Consider the following 27,015-nt stretch of genomic DNA (forward strand, 5'->3'; position numbering starts at 1 on the left):
AGTTCTAGTTCTTCATAATTTCTCATATACTGTAAATTCCTCTTTTAGGGAGCTCAGTGTGTTACTTAACAGCACTTACTTTGCAGACTGAGAGAAATTCTAGAGGGACAGTATTGTTGTGCAAAGTATTCGAAGACTACTGTGCTAATTCGCTTGAACAAACAACAAAATATTACATTAAGGAACAACAATTAAATTTGTGTTCAGTCATAATTGATAAGATTTGATTACAATAATTGGTTAGAAGCTAAACCAATGCACCAAACTTCAGGTATCAAAAGTGCATACCCAGGCACATAGGTGCTTGGTTACTATGGTGATGAGGACCTAGTACGTGAGAATGCTTTCATAACAAATACATAAGTATGATGGATAGTTTCCCGCCTGTTCTAGTTCCTGCCCCAGAGGCACCTATGAGTCAGGAGGAGGAGAAATTATTTGTTTTTGGGGGTTTTCTCCGGAGCCTTCTCCTCATTCCTGTAACTTCATTCTTGAAATTACATCACCAGCCTATCAGGACTTTCCACCTTCATTCTCTTAAGCAGCTGACTTTACGGAAGTGAAATTACAGTTTGGGGATATGGAGCTAATCTGGGAATTAAATCTGTTATTAGCCATCCATGTTTCCAGGATGCCTAATATAAGGGTGAAAATAAATAGTGGTATTTAGCATCCCTATAGGTGGGGTATTTCCTGAGTTGTACCTTCTTTGTATATACAGAATTTGTATTCCCATTATTTCTATATACTTTGTCAAAGCCAGAAAACCATCTTTTCCCTAATCAATTAACTATTGAATTGTTTGCGAATGGTTAAAATCTCATTTACAGTACCTAGCGATATGTTTAGACTAGAAAAAATATATATCGCAGCCCATTTATAATGTGTATTGTTCCATACCAGTGGCTTTTGAATTCTGAATGAACAATAGTAACAACAGGAGGAGAGACCAATATGGGAGTATTTTTAAACAGATGGAATTTTAATATGATATCCCATAGCAATTTCACAAAGGGACTCCAGTGTGTGAACAAACCATATTTCAACACAGTCTACCACTCTGCCCTCCTTGGGCACTTCTGAGATATTGGGTGACTTATCCTGTAATCTAAAAAACATTGTGCAACTAGTGAACTGACTACATATGGGCTTACATTTACTTTCAAAGACAAGGGAGTCATATATATATATCATTTTTAAGTGAAGAAATTCAAATTCTGTGCCTTACTCACTTTCAGTATCTGGCAGACCCTTCTTTGCATCCACTCATGCTTCTGTATTCTCTGTAAAGGACTGTGAGTCTGCAGACTTCAGCCTGCTTCAGTCAGTTCTAATTACCAGTTAACAGCTAAGGATGTTTTCAATTTAGACAGTCTGTAGAAGGGAAAGCCAGGCATTTCAGCTGCAAAGCAGAAGAAAGGATTTGTTCTTTGTTTCCCAGGATGGTAAATGATGCTTCTCATCTATAATGAAGATGCACATTGCAGCAAGGAAGTGAATGAGCTGATGGGCAAATCTGATCAGGGCCAAGATCATACTGTTTCATAAACTCTTTTAAAATCACCTTTTTAATCCCATTGGAGACTGGGCTGGAAAAGTGGACAAGTGCACATTGCTGTCCAAGATGCCACCAGGCACCGGAACAACTACAGGAAGTTAACATAAAGCGTCTTTTGCATTTTTTTAAAAAAGATACAGGGAGATTTTCAAAAGCAACTAAGGGATTAAGGAGCACAAGTGATAGTGCGACAGTAATAGAGCTGGTCAAACTATTCCTTATGGGCTGTGGCACCTTACTCACGTGAGCAGTTACTCACTCAATGGGACTGCTCATGTAAGCAATACGAGTAAAGGATTCGCAATTTGCCCATATGAATGTAGATCCTTCTCTTCCTCCCCCACCCAAACAGTGAGGAGTTTGTAAACTGATCCTCATTTTCTTCAGACATATTCGTTATTCGTAAATATTGGCCAAATACTTTGGATTTTCAGATTATGAGTGGTACGCAAGTTCACATTACTTTTGTGAATGGATCCCATAAAGTTGGATGTTTGTTCCTTTAGTGTAATTAGTTAAAAAAATGTAGGTGAAGATTAGATTTAAAAAAAGTATTATGCTCCTAAACCATTGACGATGCATTTGAAAACCAAGTCTTTTGAGGAAGGGAGAAAAAAAAATCTAGAAAGTCTACATTAAAAGAATGCATATCCAACATTTGGGAGCCCTGGGCAATCTGTTACAAATACACTAACAAACAAAACAGACCTTCATATATGCTTTTTGGGATGGGGATTGTCTGTGTTTGTACAGTGCTCAGTATAACGAAGCCCCCATAATACTGAGGCCATTGGGAGTTCCCACAATATAATTGTTCAGTAACAACAAGATAACACTAATGTTAATATACTCCACAGAATCCCCACTGGGCTCTTCAAATATGGTTTCCCATAGCAAACTTAATTCACTTCTATTATTTATTGAAATAGCCATGAGTCAGGGTTTGTTTTTATTATGGAACCAAATGAACTAACACAAGAAAAAGGTGTAGTAACTAGACCTCCAAGATGGGCGAGCCCAGAAAGCCAAGGGTTCTTTGTGTCTCCAGTATCTGCCAAGTGCCTGACCTCCTAAAGGCACTCCAGGCTGGTATTCTTGGAAATACCACCTCCAGATAACAAGCTCATTTGGGAAGACACAATCGAGTGACAGATAATCAGCATCTGGTAGTATCTCAATGTCACTCCTGGAAATACAACCCCTTTTGCACAGTCGTGCTACCAACATGAGTTGCAAACAGGTGAAACTCATTCAGTTTGAAAGTTCTACAGTTTGGTTACCAATGCACTCAGCTCCCTCCTCTTTCCTCAGTGACTCACATTTTGCCAGAACAGTTCACTTGCTAATCTGTGTCACATACTATATTTAGGAAAAGAAGGATTACTCTTTGCCCAATTAAACTGAACACAAGCAGCTATGGTACAACCAGTGGAGCGTTAGTTAAACAAAACATAAGCTTCCAAATGATCTCACTGATGATCAGTAATCAGACATAGCCTGTTTCTTAACTTGCGAAGAAGGAGTAGGCATTCAGTTACTGTTTTAATTAAAAGTATCTTGGTTAAGGTACTGGTTCAATGTAAATAAATTGAATTTGTTTTGTAGGAGTGTCTTGGATGAAACCTTAAAAACCCCACGTCCAAGTGTCAACTGAAAAAGTATTAAATATGCCCTTTGAGGCTCAGAATATACAGTTTTCAGAGAGTGAGTCATGTTCATATAATCTCCAGTTCTGCATGAAATAGATCTCAATTATAAGTCACAAATTTCAGGGAGGGGAAGGAGCCTAGAGATCTGGATCCTTACTTCCAACTCTATCTCAGACTTCCCGTGTGGCCTGGGTAAGTCACTTAACCTAAGATTTTCCATTAGTAAAGTGCGGGTAACAGTACACATTCCTCTCAAGGGAACTGGGAGGCAGAGTTCATTTGTAAAACTTGAGATCCTTGGATAGAACAAGTTATACAAGTGCAATCCATTCTTATTTATGTGGGCTAGTCAGCTAATAATAATAATTAACAGCATCCTCAGTAATTCCAGTAAGACTGGTGTGGAATTAGGGAAATGGGAATAATGTACAGTAATGAAAGCGTAGAAAGACCCAGAGCCTGCTAGTCATTTTGCACAGGTTACAGTGAGGCCTATGCTGCATGGTTGGCAGGTTAGTTCTCCACAGATTAATTAGCTGAACCCAGCTACTTCCATTTTGCCAACCAATGATTTCAATTTCAAAACTACAGTTTTTTTCCTAAAGCCACAGGCCCTGGAATCACATGAGAATCTCACTTTTCATTTTTAAAAAAGAAGAAATCACTAGCCCTCATGGGTGTGGAGCAGATCTTGAAAACATATACTTTAAAGACCCCAAAACCCATTGGGCAAATAAAAATATCGAAGGCATATTTGCGGTTGGCAATGTTGAATTTTCTTTTCATAACCATTTACTCAATTCAACTATAAGTCCTCCGTAATTTGATTTTTTAACCCCCATAGCTGTCATCTCCAAGCCTTTCTATTAGGAAATGGAAGAACATGTCTCCTAGATTTTGACTATAAGGCAACAGTGGGTGTCAAAGTGTTCAAGGCCACTTCCTAGGTCACTAGAGGTTTGCTGTCTAGTGGAGCCAGCTGAAAAATGCTCCTCTGTACCAGAGGGACTGAAGGATCCTACAGAAAATCAACGGCACCTCCATTAAAGTGTAGTCTCTTGCAGTGAAGGATTTGCAAAACCCACAGGAAAGCAACTTTCTACCACAGTTAGTTTCTAGTCTCTTGTAACAGATAACTCTATAGCCTGGTTTGAACCCTCGGACACATATCCGATATCACCTTATGTTTTACAAGACTAGTGTTTAGTCTCCCCAGATGCTTATGCTTGCTATAGTGGCAATGTATGACCAGGCTACACATATTGCTGTCCTGAATGAAATTTCTAGTGTTTCCTTCTTCAGTGTTGTTCCACATGAGAGAACCCTTCTCGTTTGGTACGGGCTTCTTGACATATGAGTCCTGTCTTTCTACTTCTTTAGTTGTTGCCTCCCTCTGTTAAGCTAAGGTGGTGAATTCACGAAAGACAGCTTTGTCTTTGATTTGAGCAATGGACGAGGAACAAGAAACTACCGAGTTCTGATTCCAGCTCTATCTAGAACGTGAGTGGCCTCAGACAAATCTATTAACTTCTGATAGCAAAATCCTGCCCTCAACTGCTCCAATGTCAGTCCAGAGTAACTTCTGGCACTCGACAAGTCGTCATGTCAAGGTGAATCTTAGTGTAGCAAAGACTGAGCAGTTTTAGTGAGTCACCCAAAAGGTAACATACAAAGTTTTAAAGCATATTGTACACGTGCTCAAGTACTTAGGCAATGAGTGCCCTGACACTAATTAAACAAATGAATAAAGTTCAGCAAGAAGTCAAGGAAAAAGTCATTTAACTACATTTCCATAAATTAATGAAAAATGTTATCAGTATATATTAAAATAATCTTATTAAAAATTCAGCAAACTTGGATACAAAACTTCTGGTTTCATCTATGCCCAACTTAAAATTCACAACGTAGTTTGTGTAGTTGGTAAAATTGCTAAGAGGAAACCAGAGGAGGCAGACAGCATCACTTATTGCATGCTATACCAGCTTTTCCACATAACATTGGATTTCTCTTCATTGTTACAGTTAGTGTTTTCCAAAAACAAAGCATCATTAGAAAAATACAAATCTCTCCTCACCCAAAATAGTTATTCTCCCAAGAAAGTATGAAAAGTATTTAGACAGGATATGCAGTAAATATCTAATTTAGCCATCTGACTGGTTTGGAGAGAGATGAGCAAATATAGCCAAGTGGACAGAACTGATAATTATTCAGCATGAGCCAAACTAACCAGATGGGCATTTTGAACTGGTTAGAAGGACAGGTGGTCATAGTGCTTTCATAGAACCATCCTGAAAGCTCTATATCAAAAGAACAGTGCCAGCTATCATGTATTATTACAAGAAAACCCACTTTCAGAGGGCTTCATTCTGCCATCTTAACGCCTGTTAAGTAGCACTTATTCATAAAGGGGATGAAGAGTCCAGCAGGAGTCCAACATCCACTAATGAACAGCTAGTGTGGTGGACCTACTGTCTCAGGAGGAGGGTGGGTAGGGAAATAACTTGTAGCATCCTACCTCAAGGCCTGCAAACAAACTCTAAATTCATTGAACCTAATGCTGCTTTGACCTAGAAGTAGTCAGACCTTTTACACAATAGTATAACTATTCACAACCTCATGGTGTTTCTAAAACAAAACATTTGTCGCAACAGGAGAAATTTAATCTCTGACCTTTATTTACGTTTCTCCCAATTCCCCAAACAATCAGCCTGCAACTGGAACAGGGAGATATTGACAGGTTGATTTCTATTCCCAAACAATGGAGAGTCTGTCACCTCCCCTCCTCGCTGGTATATTGACATCAGTGTGGAGTTACAAGGTCATGTTGATTTGCAGCCCCTTGGGGGTTACAGAAGCCACAATCATCTGTCATAGCCCTCAGCATTCCATTAGAAGCTTGCTGATCTATTTCCAAATTTGCTAGTATGGTGAACATCTGTAGAGGAATCTCATTGCCCGCAACAACAGAGAGAGAGACAGACAGAGAGAGAAAGAGTGTGTCACTGGTACACCCAATAATAAATACATTTTCCAAGAGACATGAGGCAATATCAAGTTATTGCTTATAATCGGTTAGATGAAAGGAATTATATCACTCCTTTACTTTTTATTTAAATTTTCTAAAGATAATGTGGGGATCCTTGAAGATACTCAGTTGGAAGTGGGATGGTGACACTGATCTGAGAATAGGCTGGTTAGTCAAAGTACTTTTGATGTTCCCCCAACTCACAGTCTCAGGACACAGCTGTGATGGATTAGGAATATAAGAACAGCCATACTGGGTCAGACCAAAGGCCCATCTAGCCCAGTGTCCTGTCTTCTGACAGTGGCCAATGCCAGGTGCGTCAGAGGGAACGAACAGGTAATCATCAAGTGAGCCATTCCCAATCTTCTGGCAAACATCCTGGCTAATAGCCATTGACCATCCTGACTAATAGCCATGGATGGACCTATCCTCCATGAATTTATCAAGTTCTTTTTTGAACCCTGTTATAGTCTTGGACTTCACAACATTTTCTGGCAAGGAGTTCCACAGGTTGACTGTGGGATATGTAAAGAAATACTTCCTTTTGTTTGTTTTAAACCAACTGCCTAATAGTTTCATCTGGTGACCCCCTAGTTCTTGTGCTATGAGGAGTAAATAACACTTCCTTATTTACTTTCTCCACACCAGTCATGATTTTATAGACCTTAATCATATCTCCCCTTATTCGTCTCTTTTCCAAGCTGAAAAGTCCCAGTCTTATTAATCTCTCCTCAGATGGAAGCTCTTCCATACCCCTAAATCATTTGTCACCCTTTTCTGTACCTTTTCCAATTCCAATATATCTTTTTTGAGATGGGGTGACCATATCTGCATGCAGTATTCAAGATGTTGGTATACCATGGATTTATATAGCGGCATTTTGATATTTACTGACTGTCTATCCCTTTCCTAATGGTTCCTAACATTGCTAGCTTTTCGACTGTCGCTGGACATTGAGTGGATGTTTTCAGAGAACTATCCATAAGACTCCAAGATTTTTTTGAGCGGTAACAGCTAATCTAGATACCATAATGTTATATGTATAGTAGGGATGATGTTTTCCAATGTGTATTACTTTGCCTTTATCAACACTGAACTTCATCTGCCATTTTGTTGCCCAGTCACCCAGTTTTGTGAGATCCCTTTGTAACTCCTTGCAGTCTGCTTTGGACATACAACACTAGTCAAGATTGTTATCACCTGCAAATTTTGCCACCTCACTGTTTGCCCCTTTTTTCCAAGATCATTTATGAATATGTTGGATAGGACAGGTTCCATTACAGACTCCCGGGAGACACTACTATCTACACCTCTCTCCATTCTGAAAACTGACCATGTATTGCTACCCTTTGTTTCCTATCTTTTAAACATTCCCTTAAAGGGCTGTTCTGCTCTGAAGTATTTCTGTAAAAATAGCATTGTGGAACTCCATGTTTGTTGCATCAGCAATTTCTCCATCAGAGGTGCTCAATTTCCAGCAGCCCTCCGACTCAGCAGGGAAGGAAAACTGGATTCTTTCCTTCTCATGTATTGGGACAAATATTAGGACTTCAGCAAGCCAAATTATACCTCCAGTGATGGAGTGGCTTACCTGGTCTAGCATCATGTTGTTCAAGTCTCAGTTTCCCCTCCATCAGTGCCTCACTTTCTCCTCAGAGGTCAGCAGCCTCCCTCTGGCTGGGCAGTTGATTTGGGATTTAGTCCTTTAGTCAAACCAATGAATCCTCCCTTCCAGGGGCACAACAAATTCCAGCAAAGAGTCCAAGTCTTCCACCTGCCTCTTTGTTGAGTCACAGCACTCTTGAAGGCCTGTCATTCTCCCCTTTCCAGGCCACGACAATTTCCTGTCTGGGGCCTTCCCCTCGGATGGAGGAGTTTTTCCACTACCATTTAGTGTTAGCATTAGAGAGCTCAGGCCATGCCTCTACTCAAGGTTCTAGCCAGGGGACACTATTCTTTGCACAGCTGGCTGCTGTCAAACTCCAGGATGCCCTGCTTCTGTGCTTTACAGGGACACCTCCTCCAAAGCTTTGCTTGCCAGTTTTCTTCTTTCCAGACAACCCATCTCAGTATCCTTCTCCCTAGATCATTCCCTGGCCCTTACCCAGTCCATCTTCAGCTCATTTCCCCAGGTCACCAGGAGTCTGATCTCTCCTTGAAATGAACAGGCACTTCTTGTATAGTCCAGCCTCTTTTCCCAGGAGGTCTTGTTGTAGGCTGTGGTCCCATTTGGGGGAATTACAAGTCTCAGATTGCCTCGGGTAAAGGGCCAGAATTTGGAGCAGAGACTGCCTGGATCCATGCCTGACTCGAAAGGGACAACTCACCTTATTATGATGCCTATGCAAGCCTCATTTTCTTCAGATTATGCCCTTTGATACCTTTGGGTAAACTTATTGCAATGATTTAATAAATGGAGCTTTGCGGCAAATGAACATAAAAGAGGAGAGAACAAAGCTGAAGCAAAATTCATTAAAAAGTTTGACTCTGAAGTGCTTTCTCGAAGTTTTTCACAGCATTTGACCAGCTCCCATACTGAAAGAGGACTGTAAAACAAAAAGCCATGAAGAGAAAAAAAATCTGGTTTTGTTGGATTTATTTAAATCAAACCCTTTTAATATGTGGAAGAACTTTTGAACCTCACGAAGGCAAAAGGAATTTTGGGGAAGCCAATAGGAGTTTGACATGCATTGGGAGTACAAGCTGTGGCCTATAAACAGTCACAGAAGTGACTAAGTGAACTGAGATAAGAGAAGGTCAAATATAGCAAAGGAAACTGTCCATGATGATATGATCAAACTGAGATTAGAGATCATGAATGGTCTGTGGACAGAAGAGGACAATTCCAGTTACTCTAAATGAACAACTCAGGAAAGGTGCCTGGATGTATAAAAGAGCTATTTACTTCTAAAATGCTTGGGGGGTGGGGGGGAGGGGGGGAATCAGAGCTGTACAGGAAAAGAGGCGGTTATGATGGAACATGTAGGTACAAAGTGGACTTTAGGGAATAAAGATTAGATACTTAGAGGGAGGAGGAAGCTGTGTCTATATTAAGGAATGACATACCCAGTTTAACAAACACAGCATAGACCTAGTGACCGGAAATAAGCCAGGTATGATAAATAAGATAGATGGAAAACTTCCAAGGTTTAGTGATCAAGATAACGTGAGCTGTAATATTTTCCTGAGGGTGCTATTTCAAAGAAAGCAATTTGAACAGTTTAAAAAAAAACCACCACAGGGTTTAAAGGAGTGTGAATTGAAGAAAAACTGATTGTACTTAATTATGGTCTACAACACTTGGGAGTGTAAAAGTGGAAAGCATTTAAGTCATGGTTAAAGAGAGTGTGCACTACACTCAGCCTAGTAACATCAGCTGAGTAATTTCAAACAGGCCAAATCATGCAGCCTTTCAGACACAACTCAGGCTGAAATTGCTGGATTTGGGTTTAGGATCTAGAGAAGTATGTACTAAGCACCACAAACCAGCATAGGCAGCAATGATGAAATGAGCGTTCGTGTGAACAGATTAACAAAATTCATGCAGTGGAGGACATTGACTACTAGGCCAAGGTGAGATAAAAATAGCAACATCCTGAAGAAATGAGTAATGAATGTTAAATAGAGCATCCTGACTTTGGGCTAAATTTGAGTTTGTTTGTTTAAGCTTATACTGATTTACCCTTTTCCTTGTGTAGAGTCTGATTTACATTGACACCATCTGGCAGCATTAAGGAACATTACATTCACACCTATATTAAGACCCCTTTACACTGCCAGAGCAATGGAGATGGGCGGTCTGATTTTATGCTCAGGGAGGGATTCTGGCAAAATAACAGTCCATTTACTCAGTGACACCAGCTACAGTTTGCAAGATGATCCTGAAGAAACTGAGCCTAATGTCGTCATCTGATTCAATTCCACGATACCATCAACTTGAAAACAGGGCAAGAAAAGGCAAGACCTGAGCCTTCATCTTTCTCTCTTTTTTTATTTTTCATTTCATTTCAGTTTCCTGGTCCCAGTATATGAGAGCAGAAACATGTCAGTTACACGCTAGTGAGAATGTATTTCTTTGTGATGATGACAAAGAATGTAATCATCATACACTCCCTTAAAATATATATATATACACATATTTACAGTTAAAATTGAATAGTGGGGCATCTTTTCCTCTATCTGGGTTTTTCTAAGTGCTTTAAATGTATTTAATGCATTTAAGTGGACACATAAGGGATCAGATGTCCAGCTGGTATAAATCAATGTAGGTTTACTGACTTCAGTAGAAATACTCCAGCAAGTTCCAAATAGTCCAACGTTCTCTGTGTCAGCAGAGAGTGTCTCATGGTTATTATAGGAAACATTATGTCAAACCAGTTGGGTTACTTCTTTAATTTGGTACACTACCATAATTTGGCCACAAAACAGGTGCATGTTAGTGGAACTGAAGTAGGATTTATGTGGCTTTCTGGCACAGTTGCCAATATTTGAAGTTTTCTCAGGGGACCACAGAAGCTAAGACTGTGGATGGCAAGGAAGTTGTGCGCACATGATAGTGAATTTTTTGAATCTCTTATTAGAGACTCAAAATTATGATATCTTCAGGCTGTTCTGCCCTTTTACCAGCCCAGAGGTCCACTCAGTACTTTCTTTGCCCCTTAAGTAGCATCACCACGTGATGTTTCATCACAATAAGGCAATGCCAGAATGACCCAGCAAAACCAATAGCAAATATACAATGTGTGTGGGGGAAGCAGAGAATACTGGAGGTTTGGCGTTCAGAGACAAGCTGAAATCTAGAGGTTTGCTTATTTCTACACCAGTTCCTGACAGGCTCAGGGATCCTGCATCTGGAACAGCTCTGCTTCTCAACACAAGCTGGCTCCCACTACCTCTTATTTCTTAGAAGTAAAATGTTGTAGCCTCCTACTGTGACTGAGGGCAGCCCATAGGCCCACCACCTCTTCTGTGCCCACTGTGCAGGTCTTATCCCGCTCCTGTGGTATTTTTTTGAAACTCACTTACCCAGTGCCTCCTTGCTCCATTCACTCAATGAACAGAGCTAGATCCGCTGACACTGTGCACTGGCTTGTAGTCAGCAGCGAAGAAGAGCAAGAGACAATGAATGGCCCTTCTAACAGCAGCTTGACGTGACCAACTTCAAGAGATTGGTGGGTTGTTTTTTTTCCCCCCAATCCCAGCCATTCAGCATAGATAGGGGACCTAGAAGAGGGCTATGTCTCAAGACTGTCCAGCTCATAGCAGTTCAAGAGAAGTTCCCTCTAAGTAGGGTGACCACATGTCCTGTTTTCATCAGACGGTCCCCTTTTTAAGCTCTGTCCCGAATGTTACCATTTTTTTTTTTTTTTTTGGCAACAATGGGCTTTTATCACATTTTCTCTTGCCTTAGGGGCTGCAGAGAAACGTTTGGGCAAGAGCAAATGGGACAAATGCCCAGTTTTGCCAAAATAGTTGTGATGTCAGCTTTGGCGGGTGGCCCCACATAGTGAGGCTTGGGCGAGCGGTGATGCCAGGTGGGGCTGGCCTGAGCCACCGGGCATCAGTGCTGACCCAGTGTCCCATTTTCACGGTCGGGAAATATGGTCACCCGACCTTTAAGGCACATTTTTCCTGACTATAGTAGGATAATCTACAAAGGGGAGAGACTGGAGAAGATCAGCTATATAGGACAGTATGCTCCCCCATCTGTATGAGGGTGCCCTGTTAAGTATGCCCAGCAGCCTTCTAGAATTTGAGCCATGATGCTTAATATCAACTCCAGACATTATATCTGCAAAACAAGATGAAAAGAAACAGAATATGAATGGAAAGTCCAGGCAATTTGATAACAGCCTCCTTTGTAACACTGTTCCAACACTTCTACTTGGGCCACTCACTTTTTTTGGTAAGGTGGTCAAGGACAAAGAGAAACCAAAGCAGAATCTGGTTTCTAAGGAACGTTCCATTTCTGTATGTAGTACGCAGAGAGTGGACAGATGTTGCTTTGCTGGAGGCACTAAAACGGGATGCAGGAGATCTGTGTCGGATTCCCAGGCCACAGTTCCCCATTTTAAAACAGGAGAAATGAAGTATTATCCCCGACAGTTGTCCATCTCATCTACCTATACTGGAAGTTTCTCAGGGAGGGGCTCTCTTGCTATGTTGTTGTACAGGGGTCATCAATTTTTTTTTTGGGGCCAGGATCCAAATTTCTTGGTCAAGGTATAGTCAAGATTCAGACTCCAGAGAAAACAAACAACAAAAAGATTTTATGGTCCATTCAAGAGCATCTGGATTTGACCGATAGCCTGCCTATTGACTACCTCGGCCTAGGACAACAGGGTCCCGAACATGGTTTGGGTCTCTGCGGAAGCCAGCATAATACAAACACGCTAAGTAATTCTGAAGTGGGCACCATTAAAACATGAGTATATTTTACATCTTCCTGTATTGACAGGGGTTGATACTGCTGCACCACAATTGCTGCAGAATGCCAAAGGTTGAGTTTGTAATGGAACCTGTCACACTATTCAAAAGGAACTGGGAGGTGGAGGGTGAAACTATAAATAGAAAAATCTCTCTAAACTAAATAGGCAATATAGCTGGAGCCGGCAAAGGAACTGAGCTTCAGAATTAAAGCCACATTTCTATAATCCTTCAGTTGTGTTTCATTATAGCAGCACACATGAGGATACAGGACAGACAGTATGATCACTTATGGTTTTACGAATACCAGTTCCAAATGTGTGCTGACCCAATAGGAAAACAATGTTGGCTAGCCTGCAGACTGTCTCATTCTTCAACTGCACAAAAACCTGGGAACGGCACTATATGAGGGTAATTTGTTTTTGTCATGATGCAGTCGTCTAGAAATCATATTTGTCCATCTGTTATTTGGCATCCTTCCTTTTCCTAAGGCACAGCACATATTGCCTTTATGCTGGAAGGAATTTAGGATTCTAGGTTGGCAAATGAGTTCATTGATCATAATGAAATATGGCAAAATATCAATAGTCCCTGTGCTGAGATACTAGAAGGATTCACAGTGACTGGTTCCATGAACAGTAAAAGAAAATCCTGTTTCAACTTTTATTTGGAGTTTAGTTGTCACCAGTGTAACTTAATTATTTGCAAAATTTAATTTTCTCCTACTAGTAAAGTACAATGTAGGAATGTGTGGGGTCCAGTTGCACAAAGCTTTAGCTACATGAGTAATCATTACTCATGTAAGTAGGTCCACTGCTTAATACAGCTACTTTACTCTTGAAAGGTTTGCATGATCTGGTCTCGTATCTTCTAATTATGGGTTATGGTGACCACAAAGAAGGAGGATCAGTTTCTACAGTGTCCATTGCCTCTTAAAAGGTGAAATTCACCCCTATGCACTGCATAGACCTTGTGTTGGTCCTCTGTCCGGGGATGAATTTCACTGTAACTGAGCCTGTCATAAATATAAAGGGAAGGGTAACAACCTTCCTGTATACAGTACTATAAAATCCCTCCTGGCCAGAGGCACAAAATCCCTTTACCTGTAATGGGTTAAGAAGCTCAGGTAACCTGGCTGGCACCTGACCAAAAAGACCAATAAGGGGACAAGATAGTTTCAGATCTGGAGGGGAGGGGGAAGGTTTTGGTCTGTCTGTTCTCTGTGCTTGCCGGACACAGATCAAGGAAGCAAGCAATCCAACTCCATTAGAATCAGTAAGTACGAGCGAGGGAATGCATTAGCTTATTTTTCTTTTGGCTTGTGATTTTCTCTGTGCTGAGAGGAAGGTGTATTCCTTGTTTTCTTTTTGTAACTTTAAAGTTTGGCCCAGAGGGAAATCCTCTGTGTTTTTGAATCTGATTGCCCTGTAAGATTATCTTCCATTCTAATGTTACAGAGGTGCTTCTTTTACCTTTTTTCCTTTATAATAAAGTTCTGGGTCTTTTAGAATCTGATTGGGTTGTTTTTTTTTTTAAGTGTACTAAATAAACCCCCAAGGTTGGTCTGTGCTCACCTTGTTTATTCTCAAGCCACCCCAAGAAAGGGGGTGTGGGGGTTTTGGGGGATATTTGGGGGGGGGGGGAGGAGTAGGAATTCCAAATGGTTCTTTCCCTGAGTTTGTCTAAATCACTTGGAGGTGGCAATGTTACCTAATCCAAGGCACAAGGGAGAATTTGTGCCTCGGGGAGTTTTTAAACCTAAGCTGATAGAAATAAGCTTAGGGGGGTCTTTCATGCGGGTCCCCACGTGTGTACCCTACAGTTCAGAGTGGGGAGGGAACCCTGACAGAGCCAAAAAGTGCTCATAAAGTTATTACTTCCACCACTTTTCATTTTCCAAGCCAGCAAAATCAGTAAGTAATAATGTCAAGAAAGAAAGGAATTTACTGCTAGATTAGTACTGAATACCTAAAACACCTGAAAGGCACCACAGTCCAGATTCACTGAGGTTAAAAAAATCTCTCTCCATTCATATTTTTAAAAAATGATTGGCCTGATTTTCAGAAGTGCTGAGTACCCAGAGCTCCCATTGACCTGGCTGAGAACGACAGGTGCTCAGCACCACTGAAGCCATCGGGTTACAGGGGACTAGCACTGCAAGAAACGCAAGCGTGACGTTTATCTAGACGCCCTCAACACAGGCAGTGGCATAGTGCATTCATAGTTACCAGTCATGATTTTAACCTAGTCTAGACGGACCAAGCTCTCAAGTGGAGAGAGGTGATTTCGATTACATGCTAATTTATATCTGGGCCTCTCCTGTGAGCAGCTTGTGCCAAATTGAATATGGTGCTTTTGTGATATGGGATTACAGTTAAAAGAATTAAGGAGGAACTACCTAATTAATTTCAGTTAATTTTATTAAAAGATTTACGGCTGTATGTGAACCAGCCTCCCAGAGGTGAAAGAGTGCAGTAGTATTTCATTCACAAGGCCAGCCAGCCTCCATAACATATTATAATTAATATAATTGTTACCAGTGCAGAAGATCTGTATTTGCATATCTAAACAGCACACGTGGATACCCAGTCTTTTCTTTTAGTGCAGAACTTTACAGCAGATACTGCTGTCTACTCAAAATGCTGTGGGCAGCCCAGTCTTTGCTGGGGGTGACATATCTTGATGCGTTTGATTGCTGTTGTTTTGCTGCAGACTACTGTTTTCAAATATCATTGTAATATACACAGAATGACAATAGCTCTAATTATACTGAGTAAGGAGGTAACATTCTGTGGTAAGGTGCTATTTATAACTAGGATGACACTTTATATGAGCTAAGAAGCAGAATAAACAGGCTGTAAGTGGACTAATTACCTGGAGGCTTGGGAAGGTCTGAACTTTCTTCTCCTAATGAGGGGCACAGCACGGAGCATCTTCATATCCGCTCCATGATTGCTATAAGACTTCAACACTGTCCACTACATGCCACTACATGCAGGGTTAAGCCCCAGAGAAAACCTGCCTCGTTGCAGACCGACTGACCCCTCCGGCATCCATCAAGCCCTTCCCACAGTCTGCCAGTGCCATGTCCTCAAAAGTCCCCTTTGAAGGTCTGCTAATGTGATCTTTGTGATTCTTCAACCCTGGATAGCTGTTCAAACCTTGACCTACTGATTCTGCTATCGTCCTGTCTTACCGTGGCCCTTACCGAACCAACCATGTCTACTGAGGGTAGTTAAACACTGGAACAAATTACATAGTGAGATTGTGGAATTGCTGTCCTTGGAGTTTTTTAGGAACAGGTTACACAAACACCTGTCAGGGATGGTCCTAGATAATACTTAGCCCTGCCCTGTCCTGCAGGACTCTGCACTAAATAAACCATCAAGATGCCATCCAGTCCTACATTTCTACGCACCAACCCTACAAACACTGATGCACATGCTTATCTTTAGATGTAGAAGAAGTCAAGTTATACATTGAAGTCAACTAGACTATTCACAGTGTGCAAGATTAAGCATTTGTGTAAGCATTTGCAGGACTGGCACCTCAGGGAGTGCTTCTTACAATATTCTGTTAGACCATACGTCCACTGTAAATGCAAAGTTAACAATAGACTGTGGGGCCCACCCCATTCTCCCTTGCTCTTCCCCAAATCTGACCTCCTTGCCTTTATCCATCCCTCACTGTGGCACCTTTCGTTCCAGCAGGGAAGGCAGAATTTATAATGAGATTGGTGTCAATGCCAGAAGTCAAACCAATTTTTTTAAGATGGAATAAAGGTACTATGAAAGGTACTGTGCAAAAGGCATAAAAGGGAGCCAAGTTCAACTAATGAACAAGATCACCTACAGAAATTGATGTGTGCATTAGCATTATATCTTCATGTGACACCAGTTCTTTTTGTATAAAAATACCCTTTGCAGAAATTCAGCTCAGCGCAATCTTCCTAATGGTTTAGAACAGGGGTGGGAAAACTTTTTGGGCTGAGGACCACATCTGGGTGGGGAAATTGTATGCAGGGCTAGGGCTGGAGCAGGAGTTTGGGAGGGGGTGTGGTGTGCAGGAACAGGCTCAGGGCAAGGGACTGGGGCAGAGGAGGGGCTCAGGAAATGGGGTTAGGGTGCAGGAAAGGTGTGGAGTGCAGGAAGGGGCTCAGGGCAGGGGTGCAGGAGGGGTGTGGAGTGCAGGAGGAAGCTCAGGGCAGGGGGTTGGGGTGCAGGAGGGATGCGGGGTGCGACGGGGGCTCAGGGCAGGATGTTGGGGTGCAGGAGAGGTGCGAGGTGCAGGCAGGGAGTTGGCGGGCGGGGGGCAGGAGGGGTTCGAGCTCTGGCACAGCGCTGCTTACCTAAAGCAGCTCCGGGGTGGCCCTGCTCCGGGAAGCAGCCGGCATCACGTGCCTGAGAGGCCCCCTGGGGGAGTGCGGGGGGGGGGGCATAAGGCTCTGCGTGCTGCCCTTCTCACACCTCCAGGTACCTCCCCTGAAGCTCCCATTGGCTGCGGTTCCCTGTTTCCGGCCAATGGGAGCTGTGAGGGGCAGTGCCTGGAGGCAAGGGCAACACACAGAGCCCTCTGCCCCACCCCACCTGGGGCCCCAGGGACATGGTGCCGGCCGCTTCTGAGAGTGGCGTGGGGCCTGCGTTACCACGGGGGGCAATCCCGTGGGCCAGATCCAAAGCCCTGATGGGCCAGATCCGGCCCGCAGGCCGTAGTTTGCCCACCCCTGGTTTAGAAGATACGCCTATTCAGAGACACTGGGATTATTATTATTTAAAATGCTATCCAAACCATACTGCAGCATTCATGGAGTTATTTAGAATACTCTAATTAGTCCAGCCTGCCAAGAGCCTTGACCTGCTATCACTAGTCATCATCATTCTACTCTTAACATACCAAGTTCAAACCTGTAGTCGGCGATAGGGTTAAGCCTACTCATAACCAATCTGTAAGCACTGCATAGAAGAACTGCAGGAATGGGTAACATCTGCAAAAGTCATGCTTAAAGCAGATCAATACAATTCACCTTTTGAGGAGAATGGAGCCTTCCCAATACTGTTTATGTGCATGCAGATAGTCCTATCTCAATTTGCTCAGCTAGATTAGAAACCTAATACAGTTGCAATGTTTTAAACTAAAGAGCCTCAAGTGCTTTGTTTTTCTTTTACTGATGTACAACATGAGGTTTTATTGGCCAATGATTCCTGTTTCAGGGTACAGTAACCTTGTGTAGCCACTGGTATAAGTTAAGGTTAGAATTTAAATCAATATAATCAAACGTATGCAAATCTTGGTGTGAATACTCATATTTCAACATTACACTGGATTGTTTAGCTCAAGTCGGTTAGAACCAGGTTTAACAAAACCAAAATAAGCCATTCTTAAATCAAAATAAGTTTGTCCACGCAGCCCTTTGCGTCAGTTTAACTATATTGTCTTAAAAGCCAATTAAGGTTATACCAGTGCAATTTTCTTATGCAGCCCTAAGTAAAAAGGAATAGGATTGTAAAACAAAAACACATTAAAAATACATAGGCAAATGCACACATACTAATTTTATAGTACATTTTAATGTATAAGACCATGAGTGGGTAAGTTTTTTGTAATTAGTAACTGCACAGGAGCAGTTGATTTCATAATACCTGAAGGCGACTAGCTGTTCATCAGTTAAAATAATCATGGCATTTCTTTAGTGCATATTCTGTACACTATATCCTACAGGGTCAACTAAAACAGAGTAAAAATGAAAAACAGAATGTGACACTTTCCCGGTATGGCTGAGTTTTTTCTGAAATCCTTTAGAGATTTTGCATTTTCACACAGTTTTAGTTAACTCTCTATCATATACTCTACAGTATACACATTAAGAAAATCCTATGCATCACCCTACATGAGGATCTGGCCTTCTGTTTTTCCTCTCTTAGAAGATACTACTGTAGAATATATTGAATTCTATTTAATTACCAAATTTCTAAACTTCTTCCATGCTTCCCAGCTAGGAAAGGGATTCACAGGAACAGGGAGGAAGAATCTGGCCCTCAGAGAAGGAATGCAGTTCACCAAACAGAACATCTTAATCTGTGAAAAACAAAAGGAAAGTTCTAAGCAGCTCTATTTGGTACTACATTTAAAAGCTATTTGATGTTAAAATGCTTTAAAAAATTCTGTGTGTATTTTCTAAATGTCTGTGTCGATCACAATCACTGAATGATAAGCATAGCTGTTGTCCCACCTGGAGTCTGACATGCATCTGCCAGCAGAGGCTGGGTAGAGAAGAGGACTAGGATGAAAAAAATATGACTTAAAATGTATTCCATGACTGATCTCTCTCTCTCCCCATCCCCTCAGTCCTTCTGTCTCCAGCTAACTGTTATTCTCAAAACCCAAACACACTCGGATGTATTTGACTACTATAGATTGTACATGCATCCTATGGCCATGTTGGCATCTTCAGTATATCATAGGCCTTATAAACAGACAGAACCTTTTTGTTTATCATAAGCTCTTTGGAGCAGGGAATGCCATGTAAAATATGTTTGCATGGTGCCTAGCACAATGGGGTCCCCACTGTTTGAAGCCTCCATGTACGAGTGCAATATAAACATATAAGAGTAAAATATACAAATAATGCTCAAGTGTAATCTGTAATACCAGAAGAGCTTCAGCAGGTGGCAGCAAAGGCAGACCTGACCCCAGGCCCATATCACAAACCTGGGTTCCAGTCACTTTCAGACTAGAGAGAACTGGGAGGTGGCACAGATGAAGACTACCCGGTGAGAACAGATGTATCAGTGAGGGCTAGACTGTGCCGATCTTGCTCAGATTGTTGGTGTGCACTTACAAGAGGAAGAGAGTTTCACAATAGTAGTTGTTGTTTTTTCGTGGGGGGGAGGGAAGAGAATTAAATAGGTATTTTTAAAAAGTAACAACTAACTTTTTCAGTTGAAACTATTAGGAAAGTAAGGGAACGGTCATTTTCTTAATTACTGCTTTCTCGCATATTTCAGCCTTCCCTTTGCACCACCTTCTGATGTGCAATTTCTGAAGAGGTATTTGCTTAACCTCTGGGTTGCATGATGTCAAAAAAAAAAAATAGATAGTTTTGCTTTAGATAGTAATTACTAATTGCTAAATTTGCATCAGAATATTTCCCCTTATCAATTCGGTTGAATGTTAAGAAAAGTCACCTCCCAAAGTTTCCCCAAACTGAACTGCATCTGCCTTTTACTCTGCATGAATAATAATGTCACATTTTAAAAGTCAGAGTTACACATACCGTGTAGTAAGAGATAAAAAAAAAGTCCTCAACTGAATGGTGATAAGGTTATAGTTCTATTCCTTCAATTAGGGTTTTTAATTTCTCCGAAACCATGTGTTGTATGTAAATTCAAACCAAGGAATTACTGTGCCACATTTGTTATAAAACTTACACAGAAGAGCCAGAGAGAAAGAGCCTTAGATTTTATCATTATTTTAAGCCTATTGTCATCTTCAAAATGGCATCAGTTATTGTGGTGGCTTTAAGTACTTCATGCAAAACCCATTTTTCTTTGTCAAATGCTTTATATGATATGAGGCTATATTAGGCACACAGACTGCGTACTTTTCTTAGCAACTCAGCCAAGCATGTGCGTGTCTTTCTCCTACTCTCCCCCCGGATTTATGTTAAGAAAAGATACATATATTGAAACAAATCATTTTCTCTGCACATGAAAAACAAAAAGAAGTTAGACAGAAGAGATGGTGAGGAAAATAGAACAGCAGTAAATAATTTGAATCCCAAAAATATATTTAAAGGCAAGTCCAACATATGTTTCAATTGTTGTGATAAAGCATACGGAGCTTATCAAGAAGCAGTGTTTGGATGGCAGTTTGTATGTGGCTTGAAGATAAGGGAACAAAGACATTTTCTAGCTCTCTCCAGTCCCTCGTGTGGGCAACTTTTAAAATCCCTGTAAATGAAGGATGATGTTATGAGGAGAAATAAGGTGTATTTGGTTATTTTTGCTCCTAATTTTATTCAAAGAATTTATGAAAATGGTGTACCCAAAGAGCTACAGGGTACAATGCTTATTACCAGAATTAGTTCCATTCCCTTCAGTGGGGACTCAGAAGTACGTACGTACTACACCTGATAGTGTTTGCAAGACCGGACCTTAAATGATTGCTGCATTTCATGCAGCTTAGAACCACATGCACTAAAAAGTTTTAGTTTAATAAAATGCAAAGTAGTTTTACTTTCACATCTAATGGGTCCATCACCATAACACAGGGCCCTTACACCCATTCAGAGGATGCAGAGAAGTTTGGGGAGAAAAAAGCATCCTTCTTCCTTTCCCTCCCACATTACAAATACTGCCTTCTTCCCAACACTAAGCAAGTTAAAAAGTCCAGCAAATTAAGTTAAAAGACAACTACTGTAGGCCTCAGTCTACCAGGACACACATATGCATAACTTAAACACATTAATAGTCCCACTAATATCACATACTTAAGCACTTTGCTCAATTAGGGCCTTACACATCCTTATCCAAAGACCATTTCTAGCAATGGGAATCTTTCCATTGTTGTCACGGGGCTTTCAATCAGACCCTTAGTGAATAGTTCTTCACCCATTAAATTGATGGCAAATTTCTCCCAGAGTTTAATCAGAGCAGGATTGGGCTCTTAATCCTTGCACACTCCATTTTCTCAATAGCAAACCAACATGATGGTAGGAATGATAAAGATAAAATGAATTTCAAGAAAGGCAGAATTTAGCAAACTCAGGGAGCTGGTAGGTAAGATCCCATGGGAAGCAAGTCTAATGGGAAAAACAATTCAAGAGAGTTGCCAGTTTTTCAAAGAGACATGATGAAGGGCAGAAGAGCAAACTATCCCACTGCGTAGGAAAGACAGGAAGTATAGCAAAAGACCTGTCTTAACCAGGAGATCTTCAATAATCTGAAACTCAAAAAATAAATAAATAAATAAACAAACCCCCCAAGAGTCCTGCAAATGTGAAAACGAGATCAAATTACAAAGGATGAATATAAACAAATACCACAAGTCAGTAGCGACAAAATTAGAAAGGCACAAAACAAGATTACTTTATCTAGAGATGTAAAGGGTAACAAGAAAACATTCTACAAATACATTAGAAGCATGAGGAAGACCAAGGACAGGGTAAGGCTGTTACTCATGGTGGGGGGAGGGGGAAGAGAAAGGGACACGACACAACAGAATATGTGGAAATGGCTAAATGACTTTGTTTCAGTTTTCACCAAAAAGGTTAGTAGTGATTGGACATCTAACATAGTGAATGCCAGTGAAAATGAGGTGGGATCAGAGGCTAAAATAGGAAAAGAACAAGTTAAAGACTAGTTAAACAAGTTAGATGTTTTCAAGTCACCAGAGCCTGATGAAATATATCCTAGAATACTCAAGGAACTGACAGAGGAGATATCTGAGCCATTAGTGATTAATTTACAAAAGTCATGGAGGACTAGAAAAGGGCAAATACAATGCTAATCTATAAAAAGGGGAATAAGGACAACCAAGGGAATTACAGACCAGTCATCTTAACTTCAGCACCTGGAAAGATAATGGTGCAAATAATTAAGCAATCAATTTGCAAACAGAAGATAATAAGGTGATAAGTAAGGTTAAGATTGTGTCACGGTTATTTTTAGAAAAGGTCACGGACAGGTCATGCGCAACAAAGAAAATTCATTGGAGCCCGTGACCAGTTTGTGATTTTTTCTAAAAATAAACCAGGGGGGCAGGGCTAGATGTGGGAAGGAACAACAGCTGGAGTCCAATGGGGGGTGGGTGAGACTGACAGGCAAAGCCCTGGCTCCAGCCTACCCCGCCTCCACAAGCCAGGAGTGCACAGCCCTGGCTCCAACCCCGGCTTCAGCCACTGACAACTGAAGCAGAAGAAGTCATGGAGGTCTGCTAAAGTCACGGAATCTGTGACTGCCATGACCTCTGTGACTAATCGTAGCCTTAGTGATAAGTAACAGTCAGCATGGATTGGTCAAGAACAAATCATGTCAAATCAACCTAATAGCTTTCTTTGACAGGATAACAAGCCTTGTGAATGGGCGGGGGGAGTGGGAGAGAGTAGATGTGGTACATCTTTATGCTAGTAAGGCTTTTGATACGGTCTCACATGACCTTCTCATAAAGAAACTAGAGAAATACAACCTAGATGGAGCTACGATAAGATGGGTGCATAACTAGTTCCCAAAGAGTAGTTACCAGGGGGTCTCAGGGATCAGTTCTGGGTCCGGTTCTGTTCAATATCTTCATCAATGGCTTAGAAAATGGCATAGGGAGTACACTTATACAGTTTGTGGATGACACCGCACTGGGAGGGATTGCAAGTGCTTTGGAGAATAGGATTAAAATTCAAAATGATCTGGACAAAGTGGAGAAATAGTCTGAAGAAAATAGGATGAATGCAATAAGGCCAAATGTAAAATATTCCACCTAGGAAGGAACAATCAGTTGCACACATACAAAAGGGGAATGACTGCCTTGGAAGGAGTTCTGCAGAATGGATTTGGAGGTTATAGTAGATCACAAGCTAAGTATGAGTCAACAGTATAACACTGTTGCAAAAGAAGCAAACATCATTCTGGGATGTATTAACAGGAATGTTGTAAGTAAGACACAAGTAGTAATTCTTCCGCTCTTCTCCATGCGGATTAGGCCTCAGCTGGAGTGTGATGTCCAGTTCTAGATGCCACATTTCAGGAAAGATGTGGACAAATTAGAGAAAGTCCAGAGACGAGGAACACAAATGATTAAAGGTCTAGAAAACATGATCTTAGAAGGCAGATTAAACAAACCCAATTTTTTTCAGTCTGAAGAAGAGAAGTCGGGGGGGGGGGGGACACGATAACAGTTTTCAAATATATAAAAGGAGAAGGGAGAAAAATTTAACCTCTCTTTAGCCTCTGAGGATAGGACAAGCAGCAATGGGCTTAAACTGCAGCAAGGGCAGTTTAGGTTGAACATTAGGAAAAGCTTCCTAACTATCAGGGCAGTTAATCACCGGAATAAATTGTCTAGGGAGGTTGTGGAATCTCCATCATTGGGGATTTTTAAGAGCAGGTTGGACAAACACCGTCAGGGATGGTCTAGATAATACTTAGTTCTGCTGTGAGTGCAGGGGACTGGAGTAGAAGACCTCTCAAGTTCCCTTCCAGTCCTACGACTCTATGATCGCTGCATATGCCCGAAGTACACCATGAGAAATCCAGGAATATTAAAAGGTAAAGTCCTGATACCTTGTTGACACCAATTAGCATTTCTGTGAGAGCTGGACAAATTAAAATATAGTGTAAGAGGATGCAGATCAATTGGCGTCAGCAGAGTAGTGCTGGGACAGAATTTTGACCCATGCACTCTCTTGATTGATTTTAAGAACATTTAATGAAACCTAAATTCATTGAGAAGTATCATAACTGTTCGAATATCCCTAATAGATGTGTAGTTTTCTTTCTATGAAAGAAGTTTTTATGAATTTTAGCACAGGTTCTTCTAAAAAAGAATATTTCCACACTGGAAACTAGTGTAATATTTGTAACAGTTCAAACAATATTTTACAAGGATAATGGTTCATTATATACTCTGGCGGCAATGCAGAGATTTGAAAGCAAAAAGCAGAAGGAATATAAACAAATATTAATGCCTGTTTTATCTGCCGTGTAATATTTTAGCTGGTGATCTGCCAGATTCTTTGTCTGAAATTCAGCTAGAATTTGATTATTACAAGCAAACGGCTTTTTTTGACTCACCATACTTATTATCAGTAATAAAAGAAATTAATAAGTGAATGCTACTGTTATTACTAGCTAGTGTTTAAACCTTTCTGGAACTTGGAAATGAATTGAGGCCACCTTTTGAAATTTCATATTCCTTCAGCAGAGGTTTTCTGAAAGCTACATTTTTCAATTATTCCGCATGATGTGCTGCCTTCTGGTTTGGATCACTTATGCCACATTATGATGCATTCTCGGCAGGGTCCCACAAGGACTTTTATGTTTTACAGAATGCTTTTTAATTTATTCTGAAATGGCTTCAGAACTCAGGGCACACATGTAGCTTTCTGACTGGTTATCACGGATGTCAAACAAACTTCAGTAGTGCCCAGAATGGCTTTTGCCTTATAAATTCCATTACATAACAGAGATGGCACACTCCAGACAGTGCATTTCTAAAGGCCTATTGCCAGAGAAGGGGCAACTAGTTCAGGTAAATTAAGGAATGACTGAAAATTTTATCCAAGACCCTGAACCAAAAAAAAAAAAAAAAAAAAGACACCCTCTCGGTCCAGATAAAGTCCTCTCCTGCCACCTGCATTTTCTATTCCATTTCTCTCATAATAAAAATTTTAAAAAATTCTTTTTGGGTTAAGCCAAATCTGAAATTTTTATGAGAATTTTCAGTGAATTGAAAAAGTCAATTTCTGGTCTGTTCAATGGCACCAATTCAAACCTGGGTCTCCCACATCCCAGATAAGTGCCCTAACCAGTGGGCTAAAGATTATAAAGGTATAGAGAAGGGTGGGAAGACAAAGGAAATAAAAGAGATGGCATCCCCAGAATGACATTTGCCTCCTGTTTTGTGAAGGGCCAAAACTATTTATGTCAAATTCATGAACAGTTTTGGATCAACCAAAATAGCATTTTTCAGCAAATAAATTTGAAAAATTTCACCCAGCTCTTGTCTCCCCACTAATTCAGTCAACCTCCCCTCCCCATGTTTCACACCCCATGCAATCTCTCACATACCTCATTGGAATATAAAATAGCAACAGTTAAGCCACTACTTGGTTCCTCCTTGTCGTTCCAATATTCCATCCATTCAACTTCCAAACCTACTCCCAGTGCAGCTGCCAACCCAGTCTGACTGCCCCATTGCCACTTGCACTTACAATGCTACTTAACGCAACCTCTGGCTTCCTCTCCCTGCCCCAATTTGGTCTCCTCCCAATAGAAAATTGACTCTAGCCCATCCACATTGGGTCACTGGGTTCCAAAATTGACTTGTTCTTCTCTGATTGCAGGAGAGAATAGCTCTGAATGAGGATAGATTGATTTTTCTCCATTAATCTGAAAAATAAATTGATGAACACAGCAATCATAACTTCCAACTTTAGGGCCTGATCTAAACCCCTTTGAAAACAAGATCCCCATCAATTCCAATGAACTATGGATCAGACTCTTCATGCAAATACAGATACACGAGTAAAATGGGACGTTATTCTATCTTTGAAAGATATCCTCTTTCCACATGCATGGTGATCATGGCTTTGGACATTAACTCAGTGAAACAGGAAAACACCTTCTACTCCTGAAGATTTTGTTGATACATTATTTTTCCCTCTTTGCCTAAACAAATGGCTAATGGAGGATGAGAAAAGGGAATAGTCGAGTTTTAGAAAAATCTGAGCCTGACTCTAAAGTGGCAGGACTTTCTAGAGCCAAGCTCTGTCTGTATCTTTAGCTTTTCCTGACACGCAGTGCCCCATTGGTATAGGTATATTGTGTTTGATAAACTAGTAATTTTAACTATTACGCTAGAACCTCAGAGTTAGCAAGTTACAAACTGACCAGTCAACCACACACACACGCGCACACACCTCATTTGGAACTGGAAGTACACAATCAGGTAGCAGCAGAGACACACACAAAAAGCAAATACAGCACAGTGTTAAACATAAACTACTAAAAAAAAAAAGGGAAAAGCAGGATTTTTCTTCTGCATAGTAAAGTTTCAAAGCTGTATGAAAACCATGCTCAGTTGTAAACGTTTGAAAAAACCATAACGTTTTGTTCAGAGTTACGAACAATCTCCATTCCTGAGGGGTTTGTAACTCTGAGGTACTACTGTAGTCCTACAAGATTTTTTCCCAAAACTTACCCAGAAACATCACACACAATGATATATAATAGAAATTGAGGTTGGAAAGGACCTCAAAAAGACATTAGTCCATTCCCCTGTGCTGAAGCAAGATCGAGTATACCTAGACCATCCCCGACAGACATCTTTCTAGTGTATTCTTTAAAGCCTCTAATGATGGAGATTCTACAGCTAGCCTTGAAAACTTATTCCAGTACCTGACTATTCTTACAGTTAGAGAGTTTGTCCTAGTATCCAACCTAAATCTCCCTTGCTACAGATTAAACTGATTACTTCTTGTCCTGCCCTCTGGGGGCATGGAGACCAGTGATGACCGTCCTCTTTATAAACACCCTTACTGGATCTGAATTCCATTATCAGGTCCCCTTCCAGTCTTTCTTCTCTCAAGACTACAGTTTCTTTAACCTTTTCTCATAAGTCAGGTTTGCTAAACCTTTTATCATTTT

Source organism: Eretmochelys imbricata, chromosome 10 (genome assembly GCF_965152235.1).
Source record: "Eretmochelys imbricata isolate rEreImb1 chromosome 10, rEreImb1.hap1, whole genome shotgun sequence".
NCBI classification, from domain to species: domain Eukaryota; kingdom Metazoa; phylum Chordata; order Testudines; family Cheloniidae; genus Eretmochelys; species Eretmochelys imbricata.